Source organism: Schistocerca gregaria, chromosome 8, assembly GCF_023897955.1.
Source record: "Schistocerca gregaria isolate iqSchGreg1 chromosome 8, iqSchGreg1.2, whole genome shotgun sequence".
NCBI lineage: Eukaryota > Metazoa > Arthropoda > Insecta > Orthoptera > Acrididae > Schistocerca > Schistocerca gregaria.
In genome coordinates, this window is record NC_064927.1 from 92025467 (window position 1) to 92034348 (window position 8882).

Consider the following 8882-nt stretch of genomic DNA (forward strand, 5'->3'; position numbering starts at 1 on the left):
TCTGTGTAGCCTCAAGTGTCGGTCAGCTGCAGAGCCTTTCAGGTGACGAGGGCAGAGTGTCGCCGAATTATTCGTGAGGGCAAGAAGAGGCCGTGGCAACAGTTCCTGAACACCTTTAATCGTTTCACCAAAAGTTCCGTTGAATGGGAGACCATCAGGAGAATTTCTGGGAGAGGAGGCAGGTGCTCCATGGCTGCTGTAATGAAGAACAGCACTCTCTAAACCAATCCACGAGACATTTTCTAGACTATGGCAGTGTATTTTGCCACAGTTACTGCAACAGGCAGTCAGGATGCAGGTTTCCAGTGCCATAGAGCAGTTGCTGAGAGGTGTAGTTTGGTTTTCTGGCCCATCTCTGATGAAGATTACAACTGCTCATATTTCATGTGGGAGCTGGATTTTGCATTGTCTGCAGCTCCTGACACATCCCCTGGTTGCAACAGGATTCATTACAGTATGCTGTGGCACCTCACAAGGCGAAACAAAGATATCATCCTCGCACTTTTTATTGCTATTTAGGCATAAGGTCACTTTCCTGACTCGTGGCCTGAGGTAATTTCAATTCGTCTTTTAAAACATGCCCGAGTAGTTACCGTAGTGTTGCCCTCACTAACTGCAAGGGGAAGACCTTGGAGTGGACGGTCAGCTGCTACCTTGCTTGGATATTGGAATAAAGGCAATTCCTTAGTCTGCGAGACCCTCTTATTTAAAGATTTTGGACGTGGTGTACCATGAAGGGATTCGGTTGGCCACTGGGGCATTCAGAGCAAGCCCCATACCAAGCCTCTGTGCAGAAGCTGACGGATCACCAGTTCATGTCAGCGATGGCTACTTACGGTGTGCCAGGCATATAAAACAGTCCGCACCACACATACCTGCCTATCATATTGTTGCTCAGACTCCACTGGAAAGGCTTTTTCATAACCGGTAGCAGGCAAGAGGCCCTATGGGATTTGTGCACAGGATTGCCTTCTAGAGACGGGTGTCTACACATTTTGCATCATGATGGGAGCAGATTTCCACTTAGCTTCTCTGGAGGCCCAGACTTATTTTAGACTTGATGAATTTTAAGGAAGATTGTAAGTCAGATTTTACACTTCAATCTGTGTTTATTAACATTTTAGATATGCATCACGGTTTCACAGTAGTGTCCACTAGTGGCTACAAACAAGGGAATTCCCTTGGCTGCTCTGCCGTGTTCCCCGACCATGTCCTGATGAGTATACTGTTTTCTCAGTACTGTTTCTTAAAAGAAACTTTAAAAATTCTATAAGTAGAGCAAAAAAACTAATGATTCTTACAAGTTTACCTGAAAAGTGGAGTGTCAGGAAAATAATGAGGGAATTTAATGCTCCTAATTACCTTGTTCGGCAGTCCAAAAAATTTTTGAAAGAGAAAGGATTCATGGAAGGTCCAAACCCAAAACCAGCCCAACCAAGTCTAAGTAGAGTTCCACGTGATCCTGAAGGCACTGAAGCAAATGCGGCATATTCGGGGCAAACAGTTTCTCATTTGCTCAAATTCCCATAGTGCCTTACAATTGTTACAGAACCTGCACACAGCTGAGTTGGTCAGGCTGATATATGACCAACTGTACTTGCTCCAACAGCAAGGTAAGCAAGAGTCATTCTGATGGGTGCCAGGTCATGTAGGGATATACGTAAATGAACAGGTCAATCGGGCTGCCAAGAAGGCCTGCAAAGGACAGGATGTGGCAAAGTGTCCGATACCCTTGCAAGCTGTCGTTTCTGCCCCACACATGAAGTACATGCAGTTGTTGGAGGAGAAATGGCTAGTGGTGACTGCCAGTAAGCTGCTCATGCATCATAGAATTGGGCACTGCCCTCTCACACATAGCTTTTTACTATCACAAGAGGATCCCCCATTTTGTGATGCTTGTGGCATGCACATCTCTATACACCATATTTTAATGGAGTACCTTTTATATCGTGATGCAAATATTGGTGGGTATCTGCCCTCTATTTTATCTGATAATGAGACGAGTGTGACTAAGATTTAAAGTTTGGTGATGTCTGGACTCTGGCCTAAACTTTTAGGCTGGAGGTTTTAGTGTGTTGCAAAGTGGCTGGCTTCTCCTTTTTTTTATTCTTGTGGTCAGCCAGTCATGTCCATCTTCTATATCTTGTTCTGACTCCTTATACCACTTTCTTCATGTGGTGTTAATATTTTACTACTGACACAATACTTCATTCCATGGTTGTGTGTGGGTATGCACATAGTTTTCCAACTTTGTTACTTGTGTTTTATGTGCTGTTTTATCTTCCTGTTTTGTGTATTTTACTGACACTCATCTCAATCTCTATTCATGCAGGCACTAAAGACCTTGCTGTCATGCGCCCCTGTATCCATGTACATGTGATTGTTTACACTGCGATTGTGCATGTGGAACTACCCTAAAAACACTACCCTGCTTGATAGGTGCCCTGGTGTCACTGCTGGCTTGGTTGTCTGTTGATCAGAATACCATCTTCCATGCAAAACATAATCATAACAACATCTGTTGACAGTTTGTATGATTATATCGTGAATTAGACATGAGGCAGAGAAATAGCAGGTTTCCTTAATTTTATGCACTAGTATATATGGACATTGCTGGTGAAGGTGTGGAAAATTAATTGAATGTAATTTCTAACCACACACTAAGTTAATATGACTAAGTCAGAGAGAAGAATCTTGGTGCATTGGATCTCCACTCATTGCTTAATCTCTGTATCTGGGCAAGACATTATAAAGTGATATTTCCTGTCAGATACATACATAGATTTACAATTGACCACTCAGTGGTCAGAGACATGGGTTACCCCTGTCCTACATGGCAATATTTTCTAAAGTAAAGTGAAAAGTAATTACATTTTGCAAATTTTACAAACAAGTTAACTGAAAAGTACATAAAGTGCGCTTTTCACTTCAAAAAATCTTTATTGCATTCTCCTCTGTTCTAATCAGTGCTAATAGAAATTCATGTTCATCAAGTGAAGAATATCTTTCCAACCAACTGCAACCAACTGATTGCAGTGAGCTTCTGAAGCAACACATTAGATGAAAACAGTGAAAAATATCTCTTTGCAAGCCATATCACTACCTGGACTGTAAAACATTTCTCCACTTGCAACCTCTACTACCTAGATAAGAGCGGCAGTGAAATAATTCATTCTTTAGTTTGAAGAACTTTGCACAGTTGTTAATAAATAAATAAAGTGAGATACAATAGGTAGGGGGAGAGCCTGGAAATTGACATTCTGTGTTCATTTTTCATTACATACAATACCAATGTCCTAGAACTAGCAGTGAGAGACTGTTTTTAGGCCAAAATGCATTTACTTTTCAATATAGTCACCTTACAGAGCAGCGCACTTTGTCGAAAATTTGTCTGATGAGTAGTAAAATTCCATCTCTAAAGTGTGATTCTGGAAGGTCTGCAATATACCTATCTACAGCTGCCATAACTTCTTCACTGGACTCAAAATGTTTTCCAACCCCAAATTTCTTTCATTTTAAGTTTTTACTCTTGAATGAAGTGCACATTACACAACTTCTCTAAAAAGCCATAAAATTGGAATACTCCATTATTGACTCTCAACTTAAAATCATTGCACAAAATGTATGAACACAATAAAAACAAATTTTAATAAATACTAGTGCCATCCCCATGTCAGGCAGCAAAGTTTTTATCTTGGCTGCCTGTTGCTGAACATAATATGCTGCCATTCTTTAACTTGAGAAGCCTTGGAGATGTATTCTGAAACTTATGATTAAAAATGAGTAGGATAAACAGCTGAATAAAATGTCAACAGCAGCCTGAAGCCCCAAACATTTGTTATTTATATATCATCTTGTGATTCTGGCACTGGTTTCATTTCTCTCTTGGAACATTTTCTGTTCCTTTTTATTGATCTTTATAACCCACTGACATAGAACATGGGCTAGAAATTTGCAGCAAAATCAGAAAAGGATGGTTTTGGACTCGTACATACTGATAGAGATCTGTGAGTTATAATATAATCAACTGACCTGTCTTCAAATGCTATGAAACAAATATCCTTTGATTATAAATGAGGTACCTGCAAAAAATGAAGAGTTGATTAAAACTGCACTGCAAGAGGGGAAAGTTACCTTCAGATGCTACTAATTGTAATCTGAGAAAATATTAATAAAGTATTCCAATTAGATTCTGCCATGGCTACTATCATGTCACCTTACTTCACAAGAAGTAGAACTACCACATTACTCAGGCGGACAAATGCAAAGTATTGTACAAATCAGAGAAGACCAGCCCTCTGTTCTGTGTGTCAAAAATATTCCTGTCAATAGATAAAGATACGATTAAAAATAACATAGGCAGGAACTTTGCCAATGATCAATTTGGCTTCAGTGCAGGGGAAAGAACAAGAGAAGCAATATTGACACTATGCCACATTCTGGAAAGAAGATTTATAAGTAAACAGGAAAACATGTATAGCATTGAAACTTAGTGGCAGATTAAAACTTTGTGCCACTAAGACTCGAACTCAGTCCAGCACACAGTTTTAATCTGCCAGAAAGTTTCATATCAGCGCACACTTCACTGCAGAGTGAAAATCTCATTCTGGAGATATATAGCATTCATTCACCCATAAAAGGCATTTGATATGGTTGATTGCAAGTTGTTATTTAAAAAGCAATGCACTAAGTAGGACTTGACTGTAAGAACAGACAGTTAATTTTGAACAGACAATTTTGAGTGTACACACAAGTCAACGTACTGAACTGGATGTTAACGGTAACCAGACAGAAGGAAAAAATCAAAGGAGAATAAGACTTATTTATTTAAGATGTTCATCAGGGAGGCAATAACAACAATGAAAGGAAAGATAAAAGGGATAAAGATTGATGGTATTCACATTCACTGTATTGCATTTGCTGATGACATTCTGATAGTGTTCAACTCAAAGAAAACTGAATAAAATGCTTAAAGCCTTAAAAATCAAGAGATAGTGAAAAGAAAACTGAAAATAAGGCAAGTATCATGTTTTTGGACAGGAAAGGTGGTGGGGGTAACACTGACATAAAAATAGGCAGTGAGCACCTTGAGGAAGTAACCAAATTCCTGCCTCAGTAGCATTGTGGAGGTAATCAAGATGCCTTGAGGAAATCAAGAGATGAATAACACTGACTAAAAGTGCCTTTCAAAATAAGAACCTTCTATTGAACAAGCACATCAGCTTGCACTGGACGTAAGCAAATTAGGGGAAAGCTCATCTCGAAGCTGCAGATAAGTGGTTCTGGAGGAGAATTACAAGAACTATCTTTGCATTCTTCTTAAAGATATTTTAGAAGGCAAAATCATAGGGAATGAGAGGTGACAGAGAAAATCCTATTTAAAAAAAAGTGATGTGTGAGATGGTATATTCTTCATACATGCAAATGAAGAGGACTAGTGAAGAGAGGAATATGCAGAGACAAGTACAGTGGGGTCATTTATAAACACAAAAAAGTCAAAGGGCTTCCACTAGGGTGAACATGCTGAACAGAAAGGGCTAAACAAGGAATTACAAGAAAAATGAAATTTGTTTACAGTGGGTGCTATAAAGGCACCACTGAAGTGGTACGTAGAATCCGAAGCTTTGAAATTACAAATTGCTTTGGTTTAAGAAATGCATTGTCACCTAAGGATCATTTAAAAACTCTAGAGCAACAAAAAAACTGTTTAATGATAATGTTGTGACCTTATAAAGAAATAAGAGATCTGCAATTAGTGCACACTTACACAAGTATAGGATATGCATGCACAAGACAGACCGATTTGCTGAGATCTGGAATTTTACCGACTGGAGGCATGAGATGATACCTATCACAGTGGCTGAACTTTTAATCACAAAACACTAATCTCTCACTGTGTAAAACACATTACCTAAGGTGAACTATAAACTACCATAAGAAAGATCAGCAGTTCTTTGTACCTTAAAGGAAGTATGACTATGAACTTTAGCAGGGCAAAGGAAGTTAGAGAGGCCAAGTATGAAACTGAATGACAGTGAAAAACAGAACAAACCAACAGATTAATGTTAGTGAAATGATACAGGAAAGGCAGACCTGAGTCACAAAATGTTAATATGTTGTTTTATCATGTTATACAAAATAATAATTACAATAATATGATATTATCTATGTGATCACACATCTGCTGAAGATTATTTCTGGCCTATCCACCACAGGATATGAGGAAAAAGTGCAGAATTCTTAACTAGTGTGTTTATTTTCTGTTTAATTTTTACTATAATACCAGGACTTTAGAATTAGCATTGCTTAAAGCATTCTCAACAGAAAGAGCAAAATGTTTCATTTAAACATATGAAGGTTCAACTAACTTAACTATAACCGTGTAACAAAAAAATGATAAATGGTGTAAGAAGACTAGTAAGTTAGTATGTGTGTACCCAACAGTGTGTCAGATGTCCACTAGATGGCAAGATTTTTGCAGCTACACAGATATACCAGCACAGTGGCAGTATCCTTCCCAACTGACACTAGGAACGAAAAACTTGTTGCAGATTAGGAACTTCCTCTGAGGCCAAGTGTAATTAGGGCTTAGATAAAGGCCATTAATTCTGGTGTATAACACTGCACTCATATGGTAGGCAGTGCTGTTTGTAACTGCCAAAACATGTGAAAGCATAGCCAGTCTTTGAATTGTGAGTCCAGACTAACTTTTGAACCAGTAAATTCATCACAAACTGAGAGGAGCAAATTATGAATCATGCAGTGAGGGAAATCTACTATTTCCTTTGGTCCAAATAAAATAGAAAGAAACTTCCACATGGGAAAAAAATATTAAAAACAAAGATTCCAAGACTTACGAAGCGGGAAAGCGCTGGTAGATAGGCACATTTCTGCTTGTGTCTGTGTATGTGCGGATGGATATGTGTGGGTGTGCGAGTGTACACCTGTCCTTTTTTCCCCCTAAGGGAAGTCTTTCCGCTCCCGCGATTGGAATTACTCCTTACCCTCTCCCTTAAAACCCATATCCTTTCGTCTTTCCCTCTCCTTCCCTCTCTCCTGAAGAAGCAACCGTCGGTTGCGAAAACTAGAAATTCTGTGTGTGTGTGTTTGTGTGTTTTATTTATTGTGCCTATCTACCAGCGCTTTCCCGCTTGGTAAGTCTTGGAATCTTTGTTTTTAATATTTCCTTTGGTCCAAATGATAGTTCCAGGTGGATCTCTGAGAATGAGGTATGCACCACAGGTGGATGTGGAGAGGGTGGCTGTGAAGACACTCTGTCAAAAGAGGGTTCAATGGAGAAAGGAAGAGATGAGAATAAAGGGCCACAGGCACTAGTCGTGAGCCAAACCCCACAATGGTGCAGTGCTGGAGCCAGGGATCCAAAATCAAGTTTCCCACAATACATTAGAGAGAAAATGAGAGCTTTGTACAGACACAAGAGTGGGCAAAAGTACACATGTCAGGATATGTGATTGAGATAAATGAAGGTGGTGAGTTTCAGGTGGCACTTCTTTATAAACTGGCAAATTTGGGGTAGTCACATCAACATATAAAAGATGCATAAATGGAGATGATTCTACCGTGTTGAGTTGTTCATTGTGAATGTCATGTTCTGGAAGTGGATGAGCAGTTCTGTGTTGGCAGAAGTGTTTTAAACATGTTTTGCAAGTGGAAAACTGGAAGGCACAAGTGCAGGCTACGATTGTGCTTTCCGGTATTCATCAAAACTCATAGTTGAAGAACTGAAGTTAATTCAAAAGCTGTTAACATATGCGGACTGAGAGACCGTAGGCCCATTGCCTCTGTAAGCCCATCTATCTAAATTTCTGGGTAAATTCAGAAGGTGGGCCTTAAAATTCCTCTCTTACAGTGAGTTAAGGACATAACATCATCAGGTCTTTTTCACACAGACCAGATGACAGTGAGATGTAGGTGATGGTGGGGGAAAGTGTCCATGTAGTAGATTCCATGTGAATTAAGTGGTCAGTTGTGGACTGATCGTTCTGAAATCTACATTGGGATTTGGACAAAAGGCCCCCTTCATTCGAGAGACAGGCAGAGTTGCCGGTTCACCATTTGATTGAGCACCTTACATGGAAAATTCCTGAGATGGAGGGATTTGTAGCTGTTTGTTTCATAAGGGTTTTTACTCGGTTTCAGGACTGGGACAATTGGGATTTTCCTCCAATGGGTTGGAAACCCCCTCACGTCAGATATGATTAAATATTGCAAGAATGTGATGTCAGAAATCCACAGAGAGGTGATATAGCATTTAATTGTGGATTTTATCAGGTACCAGTGCAGTGTCTTGGCCGAGGGGTGGAGTGCTGGGGACTTTGCATTCACTGAAAGGCACAGCATATAGTTCCAGACGTGAAGTGAAGGACAGGTTGTTACCCTTACTGTTTGCTCAAGCAAAGTGTACTGAGAAGTGTTCTGCAATAACAGTAGTATCAGTATGAACATTGCCATCTAAAAGTATTGAGGAATGCTGGTTGCTAGCTAGCACCTGTAAATATAATGCAACTTAGCCGATACCTGTGAAGAAGAGGCACAAGTCCTTACAGTGGGGACATATCTTTTCCAATATTCCTTCTTCTTGTATTTTGGGAGATGACATTCCCAAACATGAAACCTTTTAAAAATAATAAAGTTTTCCACTGTTGGAGTACCAACCTGCAATCTTTTTTTGCCTTGTTTATTTCCTGTATGTACCATGAGACTGATTTCTGATGATGAGTTCTGAGATAAGGGGATAGTTAATTCTGTTACTATTAGTAGTGCAGTGTACCGTGTAGCATGCCATCAATATTTCCTTGTGGAATAGAAGCTCATGCTTCTCCTCTGACTTGAAGGAAGGAGGCCAGAGTTACTGATCAAGG

The 8882-nt window shown here is 39.6% G+C and overlaps 1 protein-coding gene across 13 annotated transcripts in view; it reads left to right on the top strand.

Annotated features, from left to right (window-relative positions):
• Positions 1-8882, top strand: part of LOC126284114 (phosphorylase b kinase gamma catalytic chain, skeletal muscle/heart isoform) — a 143693-nt gene that overhangs the window by 131452 nt on the left and 3359 nt on the right. The gene's annotated exons all lie outside the window — the stretch shown is intronic.